Genomic DNA, 25,809 nt, shown 5'->3' on the forward strand with positions numbered 1-25,809 from the left:
TTATTCCCTTTATTTGATCCAGGGCTGAGATATTGCCACTCACAACAGGCATGGTCTACCATTCCCATTCCCAAAATGGCATGAATTATCTGCTTTCCTAAAAATACTGGCAGCTTTGTATAGAATCTAGAGTCTTCTCAAACCTCACATGAAGACTCATGGATCCCTCCTAATGTAAGAGAGTCAAGGGGCCCTGAAATAATTGCATCAATGGTCAACTTACCAAGCCACCTCCAGGGTCAGCAGGTATAGCAGGTGGAATTTGCTGCCATGTGCCTATGTCCTCATGGTCATACAAGCTCTGTTGAAACTACCCTGAGCTCTACAGCATGGTCTACGTGGGTAACCTAGACTCCTACATTAGCTCTATGATTCACTTTTGAGTAGTCTCAGGGGAGCTAGAAATGAAGCCGCTGGCTCCCAAGTGGCACATCAATCTTGGAACAGTGAATGCTGGGAGATATTTTAATAATATCTTCAAATGAGTGAAGACCTTTGAATGGGGACTGAAATCATTGTCAGAGGGACTACAGGATGGCAGAGCTTCCAGAGGTAGAGTTTAAGGCAGGCATTCAAATAGCTGTTAATAAAATGAAAAGAGGAGGAGAAGGTCTATTCAGACACCAGACAAGTAATCTACAGTGTTGATCCCACTGCCAGTATATCTGGGGAAGATAGGAATATGGGTTAATCAGGAAAAGTGGGAAACTGATACAGATAAGAATGTATTTATTTCCATTTTCTCTTCACATATATTCATCCAGGCATGGAGACTCTCAATTAAGATGCTGTGGGATTTTAAAGGAAATCTTGCTGGTAGAACACCAGAAATAGTTCAGTGAGCATGTGATGTTTTAATTGTTTCTTGATTTTGTTCAAACTGTCTCTTGAGTGTCCTCTGCTCTGCAGGTGCCTAACATAGCTGTGGTGAGTACAAACCTGGACTGTTACAGTAACCTCCTCTATAATCATGAATGTTATCTTTTTACCACTTCATGGGAATCACCTAGACATTTTGTTAATCTACTCTCTAGACCATCTTGCATTCTATTCTACAGTGCCCAATATGTTTTCTATAGCACACTCATGTGCGTGTGTGTGCGCACACGTGTATTAAATGAAAGTGGTCATTTAAAGGCAGAGCTCCCAAAACTGTACTTGAATTTACTCCAGGACTGGTTCTGATACTTTGTTTTTGGTGTTTCTTTACTCAATTTTCCTTCCACCGGTTTAGCAGAGCGCTCTTTTACCTTCAAATGTGATTGGGTGTGGCCCACACAAGTGCTCTGAATCATGTTCTGGATTCAGTCCAGGGTGATTTGGCCACAGAGCATCCTGATTGGATTCTGATTTCCTTCCAACCTCAATCTATCTCTGGAGACCAAACATTCCTCTTTCTTCTGAAGACTGTATCATGCTTTAGTGATTTCCTGCTTCTTTGTCATCTATCTTCTTATGGTGAAACTCTAAAAGCATAAATATTATCAAAGTCTGCTACTTAGATTCCAGCCATCAGCCTCACCTGCATCAGTATCATGATTAACCTGCACTGTAACAAGATACCCAGGTGGCAAAACATAATAATGTGGCAAAATATTGCTTAAGAATCATCATGATCTTATCACATCCTCCAGTGAACTATTAACTCATTTGCTCTTCCTTTATCCTTCCTAAGAAGCTGAACAAGGGTAGCAGATATTGTACACAGTAGCGTTCTCTTTGCCTCTTTCCACAAATTCCTGTTCCACAAAGGTAGAGACTCTCTTATGTTCTACTCTCTAGTCCCCATGGCGCCTTTTCGAGCACACACAGTGTGTGTATGTATCAAATGAAAGTTGTTAGACCAGTCGTGCTGATGAGGATGGAGATAGATGTGCGGTGGGACATTCTTATTCCCCTTTAAAAAAGGCAGTTACTTTCTCCCAGATGACTAACCCAGTAATAACTGTAAGTCAAATGTCCTCAATATTTCTCAGTATAAATGGTTTGGGCCAAAATATGCCATGATTGCAGAGACCCAGGAGGTTGCCCTCGCAGGCAAGAGATAGCATGAATCAGACATGCCTGGGGTAGAGAATTTTAGTCTCAGCACCACGAATTGAGAGGAAATGAGCATGACCCTACCAGCACATGTCGTACCAACTGGAAGCATAAACAGAGAACCATTGTTTGTATTAACATTTTCTTCTCTATTCAAGTTTCTTAAAGGTCCAGGACTAACATTGAGTACAATATTCAAGTGGTTAAAAGCTATTAAAGCATTCCATTTGACCATAAGGGTTGGAGTCCACATAAAATGATAAAGCCTAGTTGTTGAGGGTTATAGAGAAAGGGCATTCATGGGGGACGGTTTGGTATGCTACATAGGTTAGCTGAGGTATCAACAGTGACCACAGTTTGGGGTGCTACTTCAATGATGTCACATTGACTAGATATCAAATTACCAGGTAGCCAAGATGAGAGCTGCCAATGGTTAGAGTCCAGGCTATGGAGTAAAGTTGAATGCAAGTGTTACACCATGGCACTTAGATGCTAGATGCTATCTCCCTGGAAACGGGACAAGAGGAATGGGTGTGTAATAAGGTGGGTAATGGCCCCTGGGAGAAAAAGAGACATGAAATAAACGAGTTTGTTCAGGAATGAAGGGGTGACTGGGAAAACTGGGATAAACGGGTCATCCTAGAGGTAGGCAACCATATGGGAAGAGTAACAGGGATCTTGGAGAGGAGGGTAAAGTAGAAGTTGTACAGTTTCTTGAGTTGTTGTCCTCCCGTGTACTGAATAAGTGTCAGGAACCTGAAATCTCCTCATTGGCTAGACTTGAGGTCAAGTTCAGGTCAAAAGGAAGAAACCCTTCTCTGAGATAATTACTTTTGTAATTTAACTCCCCACATTCCTTCATAGCCCCATTCCTACCATTAAGACCAGGCCAACCCAGAAAGTTATCTTCCCAGAAAGAATGAGGTTGAAAACTGGATGTTTGGTGGATTCTGTGACCTGTAAGCAAAGGACTAAGAGAAACATACTTCCGGGCCACTCTGTATAAGAAGTTAGATATCTAAAACTACATTTGGGAGAAGACCTAGGGATATAAATAATTTCATAATAAACATGGAAGTAGAACTTCAATGATGAGCAAACATTTTTAGAGGTCCTTCCTTTGTGCCAACCTTTATCAGAAACCCTAATCACTGTGCCTACCCACATTCCATTTTGAGAACACTTGTTTCCACAGATGATGGCTTATCCTGGGTGTCCAGTCTCTTACCAGTTGAACTTCCAACTAATGTCCCCTGAATATTTCAGTTCACAAGATTGTTACTTAGTAGTGAGTGTCAGCTATTTATTTAACTTCTCAGAGCTCTATCTTATCCAAAAGGTAGATAGTAGAGCTATGTCAAAGGGTTGTAGGGAAGAATCAGTTGGGATATTGTATGAAGTTGCCCAGTGAGGCAGCACAGACCATCTTCTTTACTTGCAGTGACAAAAATAAAACTCACTTTTACTGAAGTTATCCAGGATTTCTGGCCCCTTCTTTTCTGTTGAAACTTGAAAAGTTACAAAACTTCCTTCACTTTGATTCTAGGTCTATTCTACAAGGTCCCACTTATTCCACAAAGGTACCAAGAAAAGGGACATTGAGCCAACATAGGACTTGTTAGAGGCTGATTCCCTGGGAAGACCCATTGTTTTCTCTGCCAAAGGGTCCAGATAAGACTGACTTCCAGATGTGTCAGTTTCTATGATGCTGAATCATTAATTTCTCTTGCCCTGTGGTGCCAATGGGATTGAACAGATTAATTCACCTAATAGAGTGTTAAGTGCATTAATTAAGAGCGTTGATAGTTCACAGATTTTTTGCTGGCTCACACCCGGCATGAGAGGGACCCACACTGAGTTCAAGGGCACCTTTTCATTGCTGTTTCCTCTCTCTGTGTGTTCTGAACAGAGCGGTGATTCTTACCAGTTCTAAATTACCTTGTGCCATTTTTCACTTCATGAGAAACTTGATCTCTATACATTAGAAAGCAGACTGGTTGCCTGTCGTGGTGGAATTCATCATTAGTGTTCAAGGCTGGAAGAGGGTGGAACACCCTTGAATCTCAGAGCCTGAAGAAAAGCCACAACTCCTCAAAAGTCCCAAACTGTGGAATCTACTGCCATTTTCTGTGGGGTTACACCTGGGGAGGTGCAACTTTTGTCGGACTCTTCGCTAAAAGGAATAAAAGAGAAATCACAACAACAGCAGCCAGCCACACTGAAAAATATATCTTCTCTTGGAGGAGTTTCTTCTCCTCCCTCAGATGTAACAATGACAGAAAATGAAGCTCAACCACTTGTCCATCTGTTCGCTTTCCTGGGCAAAGTCGGTGGCCTTGACTGACACCACAGTTTTAGGGTTTTAGGGTTCAACATGGGTTAGTTGAGGAAATCCTGTGGGGCTAATCTGTTTTAGGTCCTTGAAATAAAAAAGGAAGTTTGAAACTCAGCGCTTCCCCTCCAGAAGTTTGCAGTCAGGGTGACAGAAGATGGAGAGGACGTGATAAAGGAGTTGGCAGATACGGAGACATTCTGGTTACCTCAGACTTTCTTCCAAAGTGGCTCTGAAGAAGAGGGAGTGGACCACAGTGATGTGGAAGAACAGGGCAAAAGCCCTATAGCACTGGACTTGGTGGTTTTTATAGCAGCAAATGCTTTGTGTAGCCTGTAGGAAGGGACCAGTGGATGTTGCTTCTTTAAATTGAATGAAACTGAATTGAAGCAATTATACCTTTCTAGGTGATGTGAATGGAGGGGGAGAGACATACTGAGGGATTTTTATGAATATGATTCTAACTTTTCTTCAGGCACATTTCTCATCACTGTTCTGGTCACAGACTGTGGGAGCCGAAGGCCTGTCTGAGACCAAATTAGAGGAGTTTCCAGGGCCCCTGGGATTCAGGTTCTTTGGGGAAGAACTTTACTTTCTGTGCAGGCTGCACTGCCTCCACCCTCGAATGCCTCTGGCTATTTTTACCCTCTGATTTCTCTGATTTTTGCTTTCATGAACCACAGAAACCACCGTCCTGCAGGGAGACAAAATGTCTCTGTCCTTTGGAAGTTTGCCTGTAAAGGTTATGGCTTCAGACAGTGGACTCCAAACCCCAACACACTCCATCAGGCCCTGCTCTGAGGCAAAACTCTGAACTGGAGAGGCCTCTTGGAGTCCTGGATTCCATTGTTCTCATCCCCATCAGTCATGACTCCAAACTCAGTTAAGTTTCTTGAAGGTTTTGTCCCCCTGGTCTACAAGATCCTACTGCTGTCAAGACTGCAAAATGACGAGAATCCAACTGAGAATGAGCTATGCTTGGTCCTCATGCCTAGTTTGAAAACATGGAGTTAATTAGGAATATTTACAAGTCTAGAGATGTCAGGTAAAAATCACAACTGGTGGCTTCCTAAAAGAAAATAAAATTGAACCTATTGCGGCTCTGGGCGCACCTTCCTCAGGGCGCCTTTGGCCTGAGTCAGCAGCAACACTGACCCTTCTGTCCCGACCCTGTGTCCCCACAGCAAGGTTGATGTCAATTTCAATTTGTTGTCGTGATGAGCTGCTGTCTTCTTATGGTAGAGTTGAGAGGAAAGTAAATAGGTCTTTTATCTACCCTTCCACCACAAGCCAGGAAATGGCAGAAAGGCAGCAAACACACATTCAATTAGCCTTCCAAAGTGTCCGTAATTAGTCTAAGTACATGGGGCGCAGTAGGGAATTAGAAGGAAATATGCTTGTGGAATTTTCATTCGAGTGGGGATTTACAGACAATAAACAAGTAAACCAATCATTGAGGTAAAAACTGGTGGAAACAGAAGAGTGTTGTAACAAAAGTGTATAAGCAAAAGGGGAGCAAGGACTGGGGTGCCTGAAAGGTGGGTGGGGGACAGAGAGACCCAGAAACCACGTTCAGGAACAGAGTTTGGATTATACTCCAAGTGGTGAGTGCCTATTGTGGGGTTTTAAGCAGCAGCAAACAGACCCGATTTGTTCTTTGCAAGATCAAAGTGATTCTAGGGGTGTGTGTGTGGTGGTGGTGGTGGGGGGGGGGGTCATGTATGGAGTCCAGGAAATAATTTTCTGTTCAGTGGAATAGAAATGATAGCACTATTTTTCCTTTGATCTATTGATCTATTGCTTTGATCTACGATGATGGTTTGTGCTAATCCTGTAGAAGGGACATCGTACGAGTTCTTCAGGATGAAGCTATGTTCTTTGAGCTCATGACAAGTTTTCTCAGAGGAAGAATCTCCTCTCGGTTCTGTTTTTCTAGAAAACTCTAACCAATGCAACCATTTTTCATGAGCAATGTTAATCACATGAGGTTATTCACTTGCTTAAATTTTAATTTTTAAGCAAATGCCACACCAGGAAATCGACTAGATCATCACAGAACAGTGAAGTCAGGCATCTTCCTGTTGGTTATTTCTGTTTTTTCTGTGTGAATAGATGCAATGAGGAATCCAAAACTGCCAGTGACAGCACAGAGAACACTTGAAATCTTTTCCCCCTATTTTTCTCTCAGGAAATCAACAGACTGTATCCTCCTCTCCTTCACTTTGTCTGACAAGCAGTATTTTTTTACATAAAGGACAGATAAACAAGTAAAGGAATGTCACACTGAAAAAGCACAGTTACCTGCCAGGTATGTGGGAACCAGGGAGAAGTCAAATAGTGCGGGTATGAGTAGGCCTTAATGCCCAAACCTAGGAAGTTTTGAAATTCGCAGTGGTGGTTTTCTATTGGCGAAGGTCCTAGTGATTCTTCATTGTTGCCGGGTGGTAATAACCCCTGGATACACCTGGAAGCACCCCCATGTCTCTTGTGCCTGGAATTTCTTATCCTCCAGGACACTGAAGTCTGCTACGTAGTTCGGGGGGTAGAGGTCATTGCAGAGGACCTGAGTGAGAACCTCTCACGATCTTGCCCATACAGTTGATGCCACCACACTTCACTCCGGGACTGAGTTCTCTGATGATTTTTCCATGTCCTATTTTAGATAAAACTTTTAGGACATCCTGGCTTGCACTCTCTGGTACCCCCCCCCCAACTCTGCACTTCTAAAATTGTCACTGGTCTATTACCTGGAGAGCTTTTGATTATCCACACCTGTGGCAGAGCAGGAAAAGATCTGACATATCAGACGGTTACATCTGATGCCCTTCCCTAGGGGCTGCAATCCTGTGCCCATGACTTTCCAACATCCTCTTAAGCTCCTTCTCCTCCCGGCATGCCACTGAATTGATGCTGTACTCTAGAATGTTCTAATCTATGGGAAGCCAGGGCAGAATGTGGGAGGCAGGATGACAGGGAGCATAAGCATAAGCTTGGCACTGAATATAGAGAGCAGGTCATGGTCCAGGAAAGTGAACATCTCATGTACCCTGATGAAGTGGAGTGTGAGAGGGAGTCAAATCCTTGGATCAGAACTGAGATAAAGCCAAAGTCAAACTGGTATGGCTGTGCGAAAACTAGGGAGTGCTGGGGACCTAGAGAATAGTCCTGGGGAACCCAGCTTATTGATTGCTTGGTATCACACTTGGGTGATAGCTGGGCCTTAATCAGTCATTAACTGAATTATTTTTTCTCAAATTGTATTGATTTGTCAGTCTTTTACATAACTTTGGGGGTAGAACTGTACGAGGTGGCCCAGGGAAAGGGGAGGTTCCAGGTTCCCTGCCCCACCCAAGGGATGGTGGAGCTGAGCAGGGAGGAGGAAGCAAGAAGGATGGAGAGCAAGAAGGACACCCCGAGGAGGCACCTGGAGCAGAGGTACATGAAGAGGCTGTACTTGCTTCTTGGTCCTGGGCTGCTTGAAACAGACGTGGGTGAGAGACCCGTGGGGAGGTTAGCAATGGCAGCTTTTATCTTGATTTTGTTTTGCTCTTTTCCTTCCAAACCTGTCTGGCTATCTTTGACCCTTTCTTTCTGTGGGTTCCCACCAGAAGGTGCTTTAGACTTGTGGCAGGAGTTGGGGCCTCAGTGGCCCTGTTTTAGGCCAACCCTATTTGGCTGGGCATTGACCCATGTGGGGATGGGTAACTTCGGGTGCTTGATTTGGAAACTATATTCTTTGTTGCACACTAATTGTATTAAAGTTCCTTTCCGTTAAATGCCTAATGCCCTAGAGTATGTTTTGTCTTGAAGTGGTATATGGCAGAACCTGTTTAGAGCAGGAAGTTTTGGGGGCTCTGGGGTGCACCTCACCCTGCCCTTTAATACAGTTTAATTCTTCCATGTGTTCCATGCTTCTCCTGCCTGCCACCTAAACGCCAGTGCCAATTGTTTTCGCTCCCATCACCTCCATGCCCCCATCCCCTCTGGTAAACAGTATATTTTTTCACAGAGTCTAAAGGTTATTTTGTAGTGTTTTGCTAGTTTGTTCTCTTTGGTTATTTATATTCTGTGAGTGAGGGAAACCATCCAGTAAATAAATTCTTAAAAGACAAAGTTGGAATTCTGAGAAGTGGTCTTTGAATAAAAGAGTGACAGAGCACAGAGAGTGCATAGTCTTTAAGGGCTCAAGGCAAAATATAAATCAGAAGACAGCTCTGTTCTCAAGGACCCCAGAGTCTCATTGGGAGTCAACACATACACAAGTCGTTATAATATGGTGAGAAAAACCCAGTACCAGAAATCAGAACTGAGTGCTCCGAAGGGCTCGATTCACTCAGTGTGGAAGAATCTTGGAGGGGATCACTGGACAGGCACATACAGCAGAGGTTGTAGCTCATAAGGAAGAAATGTAGCTCATAAGGATCCCCAAATGAGAGAGTGAGAAAAAGAGAGAGAAAGATAAAGAGAAAGAGAGACAGGTGTTCAAGGAGTAAGACAGCATTTAATCCTATATGCAATTATCTCAACATTATTTCTTGTAACAAAAAAGTGGAAACAATGTCAACATTGCCAACATTTGCTAGAAATATTACAGGCAAAATGGGAAAACATGCAGAACAGGATCAGGATGGCAGGCATGGAAGACAAATATTCACTGAAGTCAAGACCTTGGTATGACTCCAAACTTAGCAGGCATTTCTTGGGAGTCCATATAACAACAAATAAAATGATAATCAATTACTTAGTATTTCTTTCATATTAGCAAGTCTTGCCTAAATATTTTATGCTTTATCCCCTTGAGAATGCTCAGAGCCACCTTCATCTAAGTACAGGTGACGAGAGAGGTCTAGAGAGATGTGACCACGGTCAACTCATGGCATTTCGATGCACACCCCATGTGGACCTTTTTGTGAGAGTGTGGGGCGCCTATGGATATCTAGTCCCCCCAGCCCCTCAAGGCCATGTTTAAGGTGACAGTAGCCATTTGGCCATTTTAGAGCTTCTCTTGTTCCTTCCACCTGGTTTAGTCTTCATACTGGTTGAGACCCAATGGAATGAGGAATTTTTTTTTTTTTCAGAAGATTCCTCTGTTCTTTGTGTCCATGAATTAACCTTCTTGAAATGCAAAGACAAATCTTGAAAATGCAAGGGAAGACAGATGCCGACCCTGTGTAGAGAGGCCTTCTCAGGTACTTTGTCAAATGGAGAGGTGTGGAAATTTTAATTCATGTGATATTTCCAGGCAGGAAATATAGAGCAACTCTAAGTCTTCAAGATTTCCATTTCCAGATCAGAAAGCAATTCAAGTCAGCTGTTAAGACTATGAACTTAAAATGGATTTCAGAGACCTGATTTGATTTTAAAATCTCAGACTCTGGAAAGCAATTTATGGCAGGGAATTGGTGTGAATAACAAGTTCTAATCTCATAAGTGAGTGGATGAGTCTTCCTTCATTTGGCCCTTCTCACTGCTCTGTATTAGAGCCCAGTGAGAAATGTCTTCCAGGCACAGAGGCAGACAGATTCTGCCTTGCCTTGGTGAGAATTCTCTTAGATCTTACAGGAATCTTTTTTCAGTGAGAGCTAGGTGCTCTTAAGCCCTAACAAGATAGCAGGGCCACCCAAATGTACTGTGGAAAGGGGCCGCATGTAAAAGAACATTGTTAATGCATGTCCAGCTTCCTCATGGAGAAGCATCTGAAAAAATCGGGACAACAATTGTGAGACACTATTAGATCTGTTATCCTTTCACCAACAGCAGAGAGAAGCTGTGTTGGTTCTGGTCCCTGTACAGATCCTTTGGGATCCAAAAAGGTCAAATACCCTGGACATTTTGCCCATATGGTGTTGCAAATTCTCTGCTGTCCTGACCTCAGATGTAACGACAGTCATGGGACCACTTTTCATCCTGTCAGCAGTGGTTGTGAAAAGAAAACATTAGTTTCCTGCAGCTCCAACTTCCGACCTCCTTCCTAACTCTCTGTTCCTGTCTTCCCCTATTTCCAGTTGCAAAGACTGTCACTTGCTTCTCAAAGCAGCTGCAATGTCTCTGTCTCCCCAACACGGTCACACCTTTCCTGTCATGTCCATGGTAGTCTTGAGTGTTCTCTCCAGGAGGTGTTTATACTTGGTGTCTCAGCACTGAGTGCTTTCCCATCCCCAGAGCTGCTGTGTCTGTTTACTGTGAATGAACTGTCTTTTCACTCCTGAAATACTTCCTTTGACTCTGAGTATGTGTTGCGGTATTAAAACTTTCATTCTAACATGTTGGGCAAAGTCCTCCTTTTCTTTCCTTCATGGGGATCCTGAAGCTGTCTTGGTCTTCCATCTGGAGGTCCCTTTGTCCAACAGTTCATGCAAGATAGACTGGAGGTAACTCCTGAACAGTAGAATTAAGGCTAGCTCATTGTATAATACAACTTCATTGCAGTCGTCAAGCTTCTCCAGAGAGACAGTGCCCACTGGCTGTATGGGAGGAGGTTTATTATAGGAATTGACTCACATAATTACAGAGACCCAAAAGTCCAGCTCTCTGCCTCCTGTGAGCTGGGAGAATCTGGAAAGCTGATGGTGTAACTCAGTCCAAATCTGAGGGCCTGAGACTAGGGGGACTCATGATATAAGCCCCAGGCCAATTCCAAAAGCACTGATGTTCAAGGCAGGAGAAGATGGATGTCCCAGCTAACAAACTTTTCCTTCCTTGTTATTTTCTTCTCCTGCCCTGAGCAGATTGGAAGATTCTCACATGCATTGGTGAGGGTGGGCTTTTCACTCAGTCTACTGATTCAAACTACAATTTCTTCCAGAAATGACCTCACAGACACTCACAGACATGTTTTACCAATTATGTGGACATCTCTTAGTCTAGTCAAGTTGATGCATAAAACTAACCATTATGCTCATCATCTTTGCTAGACTGGAAAAATGCTGGTCTTGGGTGGAAATTGCGCAGACTTACTAGCTATTTTGGAAGATGGGTGGGTTCTCTTGTGTGTTAAAGAGTCTTGAAGGTGTAGAGAGGTGGTAGATTGGCAGTGGTGCTTTCATTGTGGCCACAAGAAAACAGTGTCTCATCTATCCTTGCATCTTGCAAACTCTATCACTGAGTATCTGAAAATCCCCGCAGCCTAAACAGAGAGAAGAGGTGGGCTCTGTTCTGTAGAACATCAGGGGTCGGGTGGGATGTTCCAGCCTCTTCTGTATGTCTTCAACAGTGTTGCAAATGATTCCAGAATTCTGGAAGTTCAATAGCCTCACCACTAGTAAAAACTTAATAAAGAATCAGTTGTGTTCTGTTTTTTGTTTTCCAAAGACTATGTAGAATATTCTGGATGAATAATATCCCATCCAAGAAAATGTAATTTTTCTACAATACATTACATTTTTTAAATTGCTTAGAATGTAATACTGACCTGGCTTGCTGTTTTTCACTATGTTATTCCAAAAGGTCACTATGTGATGCTTCTGTTAGAAATAATGCTGTCGCCCCCAAATATCTATATACACCAACACGCCCTTCACTCTGCCCTCTGCTCAGACCCTATGTTATTAGACAGGCTTCCCCGACCCTGCTGTATAAAACTCCCCTAAACCCCAACTATCATCTCTCCCTTTGATAATAGTGGGTGACCCAAGAAAGAGATGCAGATGGATGGTGGATAAGGGTGGCTATTTCCACTTTTGTATTTTTTGAAATTCTGAATCATGTGATTCAGAATCATGTATACATGAAATTCTGAAATTCATGAAATCATGAAATTCTGAATCATGTATACATTTTTAACTAAAAAATTATGTATTAATCTAAACAAGTTGCCCAAGTTCTCAATGTTTTTTTTTTTTTTTCTTTTCCAGTCACCAGTTTCTCCCCTGCTGTGGAGTCAAGGCTGTCTCACTTAATTCTACCACCAAAATATTGCAGGACTACCCAGCAACCTTCAGGGTCAAGGAGGTCAGATGACCCTAGCTCAAGGGTAAGTGACTTTGGTTTTGGATATGTTGTGAGAAAATTGAAAGTGGATGTCTACACTGAGAAGGTTTATTAGTTTCCTATTGCACCTGTAACAATTACAACAAATTTAATGATTAGAAACAACACAAGTTTATTATCGTATCATTCAAGAGAACAGAAGTTCAAAATGAATCTTGCTTTGCTAAAGTCGTGATTCACCAAGATTGTGTCTTTTTAGGCAATCTAGGGGAGATTGTGCCCTTTCCTGACTTTAAGAGACTCTTCCCATTCCTTGGCTTCATCTTCTTGACAAGAGGCCATGTTACAATATCACTCACTCTCTGCTCCAAAGTTGGAAGGAAGAAGCAGGATAAGTTTCTTCTTTTTCATTAAATCCCAAGATTTGAATTATTGGGTATTAGACTTACACTCAATTCAATTTTACAAATGTTTTCTGGACACTTCCATAGCAGTTGTATTAACTACAGTTGTCTCTACCAACAAACATGATAGGTGCCTTCCCTTTGAAACTGATCCTGTCCCCCACGCAATAAACATGGTGTGTGACTCACCTTTGTTCCAGGTGTCCTGCATGATCCTCAGGTTGGGCCTGTGCTCAAAGCAGAGAAAGTCAGAAAACTAACTGCTCTCTGACTTTTCAGTCCAGAATTTGCAAAGTGTGGTAGATAAAATAATACCTCTCCCCAAAGGATTCTCATATCTAACTCCCTGGAAACAATGAATATGGAATCTCATACAGGAAAAAGAACTTTGCACATGTGATTAAGAATCTTGATAGGAGAACACCATCCTAGGTCATCTGAGTGGTCAAATACAACCTCAAGAGAAGCAGAAAAGATTAGACAGGGAAGTGTGTGTACAGGGGTATGTGTGCATGTATGTGTGAGCATACAGGCTATAGGTGTGTATGTGTGTGTGTGTATGTGTGTGTGTGTGTGAGTGAGTGATAGAGAGTGGGGGCAGGCAGATCTTCTGGCCTTGAGTCTCTTGCACACATTTAGATTCTGCGAGCTGCTCTGGTATCCTTCCTTCCTTTCCATTTAAACTAATTACAGGAGGGTAAGTGTCACTTTCAAAATCTTGTATGCATTGGAATTCTGTCACTTTCAACCAGGAAAGTCGTGACTAATATATCTATTAGGTGTCAGACACATGCTGTGAGAGATAGAGATAATGATGAAGAAACATATTCTCAACAAATTTTGGATCAGCTTGATATGGTACACAGATGAAAGTCCTAACATATAGAGGCTCATTATCTTTTTTTTTTCTTTTCAACTTTTATAAAGATATTTCTACTAGATATATTAGGTAATATCTAGTATATATTGAAAATGTGTTCATATACAGATACAAAAAGTATGATGCTTTTTGCTATAAATGTGTACTTTCTCCACAACTTGGCTGATAGCTCTTAATAATTTGATGTTATATCTTATAGTTTTGGCATCTTAAATCAAATAAATTGTATTTGCCTCTCCACCTACACTTATATATTTATAATGTGTTCTTTCACTTGGAATGATATGGCAAGAATTGTTATGTGGTCTTAATTATATTCTTGAAGAAATGAAGTTTATTGACTTCATAGAAGTACATTGAACTTCTGCCATAAGTAATCACATATTGTGGACATGTTCTTCTTTTTCACTATTATAAATCATGATATTGATAGCTTTATATGGCCATTACATTAAAACTTAAATTCTTAAAAGACAGAAGAAATCTGCAACTTAATGAAGAGGCTAATTTGACTTTCTGAATTAGAAGTATTTCCTAGAAGTCAACAAGTAAATTCAATAAAAAATACTTTTGAAAAATGACATGAGATAGCAATTCACCTATATAGTTCCAAAATTATCTATATTTCCATATATAACAATTTTATATTTCCTCTGTGGAAATGTAGACATCCTCATTGTAATGATGATATTCAAATGATGACTTAACCAATTTCTGAAATTAAATGTCAACAATGTTAACAATCACAGTATCCACCATCTAGTGAAAATCTAACCATATATAGTAATTATGTATGTATGTATGTATGTATGTATGTATGTATGTATGTGTGGGCATACATGTCTGTACGTATATTGAGGTAACCAGTTGGATAGGTGATAGACAGAATAGATACACATAAACTATAAAGCAAGCAAGTAGCAGCACAAAAGGGAAATAGGTGCTTTTGTCCCTCCTGCCTCCAGTATCCCTCTATTTTGTACTATTGGCATCCCCTGAGAAGATATTGCTGGAAAAGTATATAAGAAATTTAGGATGAAAACTTCCAGACCACAATATAGAAGAGGTAACCTGGAGCAGAAGGCAAATATTTAGAACCTAAGATCCCTTCTGTGACCTCACATTTCAAGAAGGCAGCAACTCAATATGGTTTGGCTTAGCATTCTTTCCTATTGCCTAACCTTCTGCCTGGCTTAGAATAAGTAATTTACTAATATATGTAGAATGGATACGGAGGATTCTGAATTTAACAAAATGTTAATTTCTAAATACGTGATTTCTACTAATAGCTTTACACACATACATCCCATTCTTATGAAAATTTTTAATCTACTTTCCCCCACATGAAGAATGGAGGTGGATTGAGAATCTAGTCGGCTTCTGAGGCATAAACATGAGTAAACCTTATTGTGATCAAAATGAGGATAGTTGACTCAGTTGGGAGACATGAACACCTTCAGAAGACTTCTTGCTATTCTCTTTGACATGCGTTAACCTCATTTGGTGGAAGAAAGGGTGAAAGCTGATGAGATAGTCATCTCAATCTCTGGGTTAGTTTAATGCCAACTTGTTTGGAAGTTAGTTACTTAAAAATAGCTTGATCGTTACATCACAACCCAAATAGACTGAGTATAATAAGGAATTTGTCCCTTCAACTCACTGTGAGTTCGTAGTTGCATTCCTCTATAGATCCAGTTATTCACATGCACAGCGAGACTCAACTAGGAAGGGCCCTCTCCATGGGACAGAGCATGATCACAAGTGGAAGAAAATGTGCCAAAATAGACTTAAAATGTCTGAAATGCTAGGATAATGAGGATGGAGAAAGTGATATCATTAAAATTGCTTTTAATAATTAAACTCATGAGAAAATGAATTTAATGGGAAAATGGATATGGGATAGATAGTAGAAAGAAGAGTGAAGAGATAGACAATAGTAAATTGCACAAAGCAGTCATTTATGTTTGAACTGTTGAGTCAACACAAGAATAAGTGGAGAGGAGCTTTCTAACTTGTCGAGTAGAATTGTCAGCATTCATTTTTCCTTGCTTTGGGAGTTATGGTGCAACTCATGGGATTGACTAATGGGAATTGAGGCATCATGGGCATATTTCTGAAGCAATCCTACCACCTGGCTGTATCTGCTTAGGCTAGCACTAAAATTTGTGTTACATAATTAGGGAAGGCATGACTGCCAGAAAATTGGGTGAGATGGAAAAACAAACTTCCTGGTGCTGAAAGTTAGAAAAGACAGGAGATGAAGGTGATTGAAAGGAATCTTCACTGTCTGCTGTGATGTTGACATTAGATTTTCCTTTCCCCAATTCTTTGTAAATGCTATGTGGCAGGAACTGACTCCTGCAGGCTGTTGAAATCCAGAGAATTACACATATTGGCTACACCCACATCTGCCTATCTTCACTGGCAAAGGCTAATGAAAATAAGAATAATCATACATGTCTCTGAGAGTTTTCTTAAATGTGAAATGTTGGTGATTGCCTACTTCCTAAAGGCCATTAGGAATCTTAAAAGCAAACCACATGAAAGTCTTTGGCATTGGTTCTGGCATGTAAAAACTTTTCTGAAAATACTGGTTCTTTTCTTGTTCTACGTTTGTTAAATGAAGAAGTGGGACTCAAAGATGCCTGAAGTCCTTTCTATCTTAAGATGCTAAGACTCTGAATAGCAATACTGTTACCACTAGCCACATGCTATTCAATTTCAAGTAATTAAAATTAAAAATTTACTTTCTCAGTTGCACTAACAACATTTTATAAGTGTTAAGTGTTCAAGTTGCAGGTAACTCAGCAATTTATGGGACAGAGAGAATATGGAACACTTCATCAGTGGAAAATTTCTATTGGGCATCATTAGGTAAAATTTTGAGACATTACATTAGGGGATCATTCTTTAGAAATGAACTCCAAGTTGTTGGGTCAAAGATAAGTTAGAAAAACAGCAAATATATACCTCAGTACCAGTTGAGTTGAATAACCCGATGGATCACATTTTTTTTTTTTTTTACACATTCGTGCTTTAGAGGAGAGTCTAACCTCTAACTCATGTATGTTTGTGATTCTCTGAATTATAATTAATGCTTTCCTCTAATGCTATGTTCACTGCATGGCAGATTAAAAGCTTCAAAGGGATCTTGTAAAACAAGAGTTCTGGAGATTTAGTCTTGGCTGACAGCAGTTCCTCCCATTAGGGGGGAATACATCAGAAGGATTGAGCTCTGGAGTCTGCAGAACTTACAGGCATGGTGATGAAGACATGCGCAGATTATCTCATCTAAAACTCAGAAGTTCTTCAGAGGAAGTATCAGTGTTCCAGTTTCAGAGAAGGACACTGAAATTTGGGAAGTTAAATCCCTTATCTGAATTACACTTCTAGTTGGTAGGTAAAATCAGGGTTGATATAGCACTTTGCATGCCTTGTGTAAGTGCTGTGGGAACACAGTGGCAGGAGGCATTGTGGGGGCTTCACGTCTGACAAAATATTTGATTTGTATGACAACAGGAAAGGAGGGAACTCTTCGGGAGTGGAGTGGGTAGTGTGGTTAGATGATGAGTGACTTTTCAACATAATGTAATTAACTTCTAAAAGAAAAATAGTGGCTTCAGTTTAATCGAGGATTGAGGGAAAAGGGAATCTGACCTCTCCATCCCTCTTGAGACTCTTGTTGGGACTTGGGGCTAGTAGTGTGGTCTACAGCAGCTATCTCAGTCTCTTGGCACATTCTCCTGGTCAAATGTGTTTCTTGATGTCATTTTCATTAGAATTGTGGCTAAAAGCACGTCATGACTGCTGTTCTGTCTCACTGTGACATTTCTTTCTCATCTTCCTCAGTCATGGAAGTCATCCAGGACCTATGGTCAGTCTCAATACTGTGGGTAGACAGAGAAGATGGAGAGGTCAGATTCCCTTTTCCCTCAATCCTTGATTAAACTGAAGCCACAATTTTTCCTTTAGAAGTTGAGATTATTGAAGTGAGATGTTTCCAGGGAGGCACTCTGCAATGGAACACTCTGATGATGGAAATATCCTATCTCTGTGCTGTCTAATATGGTAGCCACTAACCATAGCTGGCTATTGAGTACTCAAAATTTGTTGAGAGAATTTTAATAATATTCAATTTTAATTAAATTCAAATTTAAGTTGTTACGTTTGCCTGTTGGATTCTGCTGCTATAAAGTGTCCATACTGTTGATATACTCTGTCCTCTATAGTTACCTAGAAGATAATATTATACCCAAGCAAAATTTACCTTTCTTTTGGATGTTGGAAGAAGTTCATTGGTGCCTTATTCCCAAGAAGTTCTGAAGATACATGCTAATTCTGCTCTATCATTAGAGCATTTTGCTCTTATCTCTAAAGATTTGCTCTTATCTCTAAAGATAAGAACTTGATGTTGTCAAATTCTATCATCACTTCCCTACTCTTACCTTCTCCACTCTCAGCAACATTCAGCATTGATCATTCCACTCTTATTGAAATCCATGATTCCCTTGACTTGTAGGACACGATATTTTTTGGATTCTCCCTTACCTTCCTGACCCCTCTTTCTCAGTATTCCATTATTTCCTCTCTTTTCTCCATTGTAATTTAGAGGCTTCTTCTCTAACACTCTCTCCCTGAGTGACCTCTTCAATTCACATAACATTAAATAGTGTCTATATATCTGTCATCTAGTACTCATTTCCCCAGCTCTGATCTCTCCCTTGAAGCATAGGCCCAGAATCATCATATATATGAGGCCTCCTTGACATATCCATTTAAATGTCAAATATGCATCTAAAAATTAACATTATCTAAATAGAACTTTTGAGTCTTTCCCAAATGCTACTCCTACCTATTCTAAAACAGCTCTCCCATCCATTCTGTTCTTTCCTATCTCAGTAAATGCTTATACCATCCTTCCAATTTCTTAAGCCCAAACCTTGGCATTATTCTTGATTACTCACTTTGCATAATCCCTCAGAAGCAATGGAACATCAAGTCCTCTTGACTTTACATAAAACACATTTGCCTTTTTTCATTTCCACTGCCATGACCCTAATCTAAGCCATCACCACTTTACCACTTCTCACCTGGATGATTGAAATAATTTCTATGGTTTGAATCAATCTCTCTGAACAAGAAATCTAGCTTCTTTATCTGTAATATGAAGCATTCACAGCTTCTTCTCTCCAAACTCATCTGCCTGTATCCCACTCTCTCTCACAACTCCAACCATACTCACTTGCTTTCTTTTCCATGGCCACATCAATTCCATTCTTGACTATGACCATCAAACCAGCTATCCCTCTACCTGCAACACTACATCCTTTTCTTTGCATGACTGGTTCCTCTTTTTCACTAAGGTCTTGGAATAAAAACAATGTCCCTGGAATAACCATTCATACCAACGCAGTCCAAGAAGCACTCACTTTGGTTTCTCTCAATAACCTAGACCTCTTAGAAAATACATTGTGATTGTTTAATACCCTCTTTTTCCAACAAAAAATGCAAGCTTAGTTAGACGAGAATAAGTTCCTATCACACAGTGGATACTAAACTCTTACTAAATTAATAAATTATTTAATCTTGCATATGGAGGGCATTTAGCATTTTTTTCCAAAAACCTTCTGAACTGTTGCTTCATTTAAATATTATAAAGACATTGTAGGTAGGCAAAACTGCTGTGCATAATTTGAAGATAAAGATTAAAGAAGCCTGGTGATGTTCCCAAGTCTTGGTGTGAAGGAAGTGGTCATAGGTTTTCCTCATTCAGTATTAATCTAGAATAGCACTTAAAGGAATAAAAAATGATACCTGGTGTGTACTTAAGACATCTGTGCTGGCTGCCCTGATTATGTTACAGTGGAAATGCTGGGCCATGTCTTCTTATTACCCTAATTGACAGCTTAATATCTGTACTTAATAGTCAAGTACACTTGATGGATGAATAAATAAATACATGCATTAATAAGTTAATTTTTTCCACCTTTGATGGTACTGCATCATAAATACAGTGGGTTATTATTAGTTATAATTGGTTGTTAGCTTTGGAGAATTTTTTAGAGACTGTAGTCCTAATTTTTGAGACATATGGATGATCAGGATTACTGATCTGGTTTGTGTTGATTCAACACTTCCAGAACTTCAGGAACAATGTATGTTTAGGATTTAAAAATTAGACTAGTGTTAGGGAGTTCTTAGAAAATGACATGCAACAAAGACATTTTTTAACTTTCTCTGAATACCCATGGGAAAACCAACAGAAAAATTGCATAGCAAAACAATACTTGTGGACAACATGTACAACAAAACTAAATGACCAGTATCCCTATAAATCCCAAAATACAAGTATATGAGGACAAGCAACTCATAGCTACAGAACTGAATCACATTAGCATTTTTGTTGACAGAAGCAGAGAGAAACAATGGGGCTTTGAAGGACCTAGGACTATTACCTCTAAGGAGCCCACAACTCCTTGTTTAAATGCTGAGGACAGCAGTTGATGCTGAGAAGTGTTGTGTCTGCTTCAGTGGCAGAATTCATAGTACTGTCTGAAGAAGCTGTTCAGGTTTGGCTGCCATGAAAATTTAAAATAGAGTCACCCAGGCACCTGTTACCTGGCCAAGGGGAAATTGCTATGGGGGGATTTGGAGTTGAGCAGTCTAGAAATAAGAGAGGGAAAAGGGAGGTATGTCTCAGAAAGAAGACTGCTGTTTCTTTCTATCCTGAAAAGAAGAGAGATGGTGGACTATATAACAATATCCTGCACCCCATCTCTTTCTAAAAGTTGAGTGAAGAATCAAATATGTATTCTACCTGCTGACAATGAAAAGGAAATACAAGAATCAGAATACCAACATCGTGCAGCCCCTAATAAATGGGTATAAGCATCAACATCATCTTTTGCTGACATCAGGAAGAAAGCGACAAGCAGACATGATATTCCTGGTGATAAAAAAAGCAGCACACTACCTCTGGTCTTGCCAAAGGAATTGAACATGAGGCTTATCAAATTTCTGGATCCAGCTGTTAATTTGCAAGATTTGTAGAAGACAGAGGAAGATTTTGAGCAGCACCATGAGTATGCAATCAGCAAATTCTAGACTGTGTGAAACTCTACCAGCCAAATGACCTAGTTGTTTTGTTTTTTTTTCCCCCCACATATACTATAAGGAAATGAAAGGCATGAGGGAAGCCTTCAGATTAAAATAGATTACAAAGACAAAATACAAGACCATACTTTTGGATGATAAAGCTGTGAAGAAGTGATTATTATAAAAAATGAATTATGGTAACTTTATGACCTGGGATGTGGATATTGGACATTTACACCTATCATAAGTCGTTAAGCAATACATTTAATTGTTTTATGTGTATGCATGTTCTTACAATGAAAGTTTTGAAAATTGACTTATCAATGTTTTAGATTATTCTAAGAAATGGGTGAGCATTTGGGGATTTCCAGGGACAGGAATGGTGATTGGAGCCTCATATGCTGCGAGCACTGTGAGTGAAGACTTGGCCAGGAAGGGCTCAAACCACTTTGCTGTCCTCATTTACTGTCTCCTCTGGGTCAGGACGGGAGAGGGTCAGGGTGATATGGTGTGACAAACATTATAAGACTGTTCAGCAAAGTTTTGTCTGAGTTGGACAGCGGGGGCTCACCGTTATGCTTTTCCAACCCCAGGTCAGCAGGGATTCAGAAGGCAAGGGCTTGACTAAAAGGCTAAAAGACATGCTGAGTCAATGTTAATTGCTCCTGCTAATTTGTATGCCAAGCTCTTCACCAGGACCTGAGGTAAGGAATGCCCTGTGCCACACAAACAAACAAACCATGTCCTATAGAAATGCAAAACTAGAACCAATGTGAGTGAAATTGCTTCTGTATAATTCCAAGAGTTAGTTTCTCTTTCCTAAGGCAGAAAGAGGTCACAGAGAAGATGGCTCTCTCAGAAAGCATAATTACCTAATACTGCAGTGCTGGGGGGTGAAAAAGGTGTCACAGTGAGTATACTGGTCTTCTCTAAAGAATATATCTCTAACTAATTGACTAGGACAACCTGCAAATTACCACTGACCCAGAATCATAAGTAATGTTGACCAGCCCCAGAAAATGGTTCCACCATTCACCAATTTGCTATGAATCAAACACTTATTTTTATCCTTCCGAACCTAACAACATCTCTCTTATGGACTACAGGAAATACACTCCTCACTAATCTCCCTGATTTTGGTATTTGCTCGCTAAATTGATCCTTTATGGTGCATTCTGTTCAATTCAGTATGGTTTCAATTACTTACTGACACCAAGAAAATAATCCAAATGCTACTCCACGGCAAAAAGACCCTGATGCTTTCTGAACTCATTTACTGTCTTTCTTCCCTTTCTACTCACTAAACCTCAGGCATCCTGCCTTCTTTTTGCCCACAATATGGCAAGTCCAATTTTACCTTCTGGCTTTGTACTTCTTGTTTTCTCTGTCTGATTTCCTGTATAGTCTAGCTCTCTCAGATCATTCAGCTCAGTTCAAATATTGCTTCTTCAACAGGTTTCACTGATGCAATTTAAAGGAGACTTCTCAGTCTTCTTATATATCATTGTTTTATTTTTTATCATCATAGATTTTGTCTTGATTTGATTTCCTCACTGTACCTTTGACTATCTGGAATGACCATGTTTACTTTTATTCTACCTTCTGGAAGTTAACCTCCATTCATTTGTCTGTCCTGGTCTCCACCTTTCCCTCCCTGGGTATAGCTCTGTGCCTTCTGTAGTAGGAACTCAATATTTGCAAATGGGTGGATGAAATAAATTGTTTTCTGATTTATGAAATTTCACAACCTGCTTAATACCTTTTTAAAATGGGAGACATTAATAGGACATACCTCACAGAGTTGTGGCAATTAAGATCATTAATGCAATAATGAAAAGTTGTTCTCAATTATTTTTGTTGTGTTGCTCCAACTGAGGAGATATTACTTGAAGAATTAAAAATGTTTAAATCAGTCAGATGAAAAGCTGTGTGGAAGATGAGACAGTCTGGCTGTGAATAAGCAAATCAATGTGGATGTTATCCTCCTGTTATGTTTCCAACACCTTGGAATTTCACATAGTTTATGGCCATTAGCACTTTTTGTTGATTTTTCATTCTCTTATTTTATGTCTTCTATTAGAGATTTTTCCATTGGAAAGAACTGATTGTTAAACATCTTTGGGTCACTACATTTTAGTCCCATTAGAATTGTAGTAATTATTTATAGACCCAGAATTTCAGTGTTATTAATAATAGTTTCATAGTTACACATTTTTATTTCAGCTTTTGCTAAATTGGAGTCATCTTAGAGTGTGACACACAGTCCATGGTAATATATATATATATATATATATATATATATATTCTACATAATTACTATCTACAGATTTTTCAGTATATTAGGTACTGCTTAGGAAAAAAATGTGTATGTCTTTATACTGTTTATTTTTGTCAAATACAGCATATTGAAAAGAATTGCTTGGAAAAGATATGTTCAAAGGTCAGTTAGTTACACATTTGAGCACAATTCTGTCCCACAGGGAATGAGAATTTATGGCCCTCCAAAGCTCTGAGGCTGAGGAATGAGGAAAGCTGTCCTGTGGCACTGCTGTACTCCAAAAGGCTGTGTGGCCTTGAGTATGTTAGTTGCATCCTTTTAGGGCCTTATGCATGTATTCAAAGGTATAAGATTAGCAGACTACTCATTTATTTTCTTGTATCATATCTTGATTATGAATGACATACAATGACTCCTTTAGAAGAATCTTTGATTAGGCATGTATCAATTTGTTAATTTCAAAGAAAAAGCAGTCAATATACATATTACTTAGGCATGGTGTTGATATTTTACTTATACAACCAAAAGTTATGATTTTAAATTAAGTATAGCTGCATTTGATCACAAAGCTCAACTAGGAGTGTTCTATTTCTTGTCGAAGCAGGAGTTCTATGTTCCAGACTCTAAATCTTAAGGTAAGGGAAATATGTAGCTCAACAATTTCCCTATATCAAAAGGAAAAATAAAGGCATGTACGCTTGCCCTATTTCCATAAGTAGCAATGGGCCACAAGTTGTCATATGACAAACTACTAACTTCACCTTTTCTAAGCCCCTGTTTATTCTGTAAAGAATAAATGTCACCTGCTGCAGAGATTTCTTATTAATCTGCTGGGGCTACCATGACAGAGTTCCACAGATTGGGTGATTTAAACAACAGAAATGAACTTTCCCCTGGTTCTGGATTCTTGAAGCCCAGATTAAGGTTTCCAGAGCATTGGTTTGGTGGAGACCTCTCTTTCTGGCTTACAGAGTTACCTTCTCACTGTTCCCACATGGTGTTTCCTCTGTGTGTCAGGGCTCCTGGGTGCCTCCTCCTCTTCTTATTGTAACATCAGTCCTATTGGATTAGGGCCCCACCCTTAAACATCATTTAACATCAATTCCCTCCTTAAAGGCCCTGTTCCCTAGATATCGTCACATTGGAGATAAGGGCTTCAACATATGAATTTTTAGGGTGCACAGTCCAGTCTATAATGAGTGGTTATGAGGACTATAAAATACTTGCCAAGTACCTAAAGCGGTGCTTGATGAATTAGACTGATCCTCAATGTATATATTTTTTAAATTAAAAAATCTTGGCATCCCTAGTGAGCAATTAGCATAGGCAAGGCTGATGAGCAGGCCATGGGCGATAGGTACCCCAGGATAGCAAAACCAAATGGTTTGTAGTTATAAGTCATTAACCCTGTTTAGACTATTTTCAGGAAAGTTTTCTCTCTCTCATTTGTCTAGATCAGCACTTGACTTAATGATTTTCCTTTAGCCATTGTTTGCATATGCAAATGTGTCCTTAGGAGTGAAAACTGGTTGGTTGTCAGTTCCAATGCTCATAAAGTTTAAGGTAGCTTCTGAGTCAAGTTGGCCCCTCCAGAGCTCTTGGTCTATGAAGACCATCACAGACCTGGTCTGCCATGTTCCTGGTTACCACTGTCGCCAGTGAACATCCACCCTTCCTGGGACTAGCTCCTGCTTTTTGTCTCCGCTGAATCTTGGCCACACTCAAAGGAAGGTCTATGAATTGCACATCTACCAGAAAGATTAAGCTTTGATAGGAGATTCTGGCCTTATATTTTGCTGCTCTTTCTATGGGAAATGTTCCAGTAATAGAGATGTGTGGGCCGATTAAATTTTTACTGATATTTGAAAACTGAAGATTGAGGTTAATACATATAGGATCTAGTGATATCTAATTTATCTCTAAATTTGATTTATCGAACCCTGCAGTATAAGTGCTGCAATTTTTTAGATTATACCATAAAGCTACTTAACCATGAAAATGGCAGTGCTAACGTTGACACTCTCAGTTCAGATGCCGGCAGGAAAAGGGTTGCTTCAGCCTCAGGCTTGGAGAGGCAGGTATGTGGCCTGGCTGTACACATTCCCCATGATTTCCTGAGAGGCTCACTGCAGCTCGCTATGGGGAAGAACCAGGCTCTGAACTCCCTGGCAACACCTCTCTCCTGTGGGCAATGAAGAGAGTTAATACCAACATACTCAACCTTTACCCTTTCTTTTCTTTGGCGACCATTGTCTCCCATTACACTCACCCATTAATTATAATTTTCAGTATAGACATATCATCCAGTAGTTAGACCTCAGGGCATAGGAATCATTGTACCAAAGAACTCAAGAGTTGGAAAGAAAACTGGTGATAATATGTTCAGTATAGACAGGAAATAAAAACCGAACAAGATGTAGTGTTTTCTCTGTAAACCATAACATCCCAATCTGTGGCAGAGATGAAACTAAAAAGCAAGTCTCTGAGTCTCAGAGCAGGACTTTGTGTTAAGACTGTAGTTAACAGGAGTGAGAACTAGGCTTAATTTAGCCCATACAGCAGGACTATGATAATTTGCATGGTTAAGTGAAAAAACAAAACTGTCAAAGGTATTCATGAAAATGAAGATGAGACCTGGATTAGATCTTCAACTTATTTATAGATCTTCCCAAACTGATGTAGGCAGAATTTTTCAGGTGGACTTCAAGTTTTCTATCCCAACAAATCCTGTTCCTTTGAGTATGGACAGGGACCCGTGACTATGATGGAACACCAGTCTCATGAGGAATTTTGCAGATACAGTGAAGGTCTCTTAGTTGCTAATCACAAATAAATATTACAAGTCAATCAA

The 25,809-nt window shown here is 40.0% G+C and overlaps 1 long non-coding RNA gene across 1 annotated transcript in view; it reads left to right on the forward strand.

Moving 5' to 3' along the window:
* Positions 1 to 13,138: 13,138 nt before the first annotated feature.
* The window catches only part of LOC129146956 (uncharacterized), a 36,635-nt gene continuing 23,964 nt past the window's right edge, over positions 13,139 to 25,809 (forward strand). The window contains exons 1-2 of the long non-coding RNA XR_008554372.1: positions 13,139 to 13,402; positions 21,274 to 21,384. This is a non-coding gene — a long non-coding RNA (uncharacterized LOC129146956). The remainder of the gene's footprint in view (positions 13,403 to 21,273; positions 21,385 to 25,809) is intronic.

Source organism: Talpa occidentalis, unplaced genomic scaffold (genome assembly GCF_014898055.3).
Source record: "Talpa occidentalis isolate TD23 unplaced genomic scaffold, MPIMG_talOcc4v2.1 talOcc4.5, whole genome shotgun sequence".
NCBI lineage: Eukaryota > Metazoa > Chordata > Mammalia > Eulipotyphla > Talpidae > Talpa > Talpa occidentalis.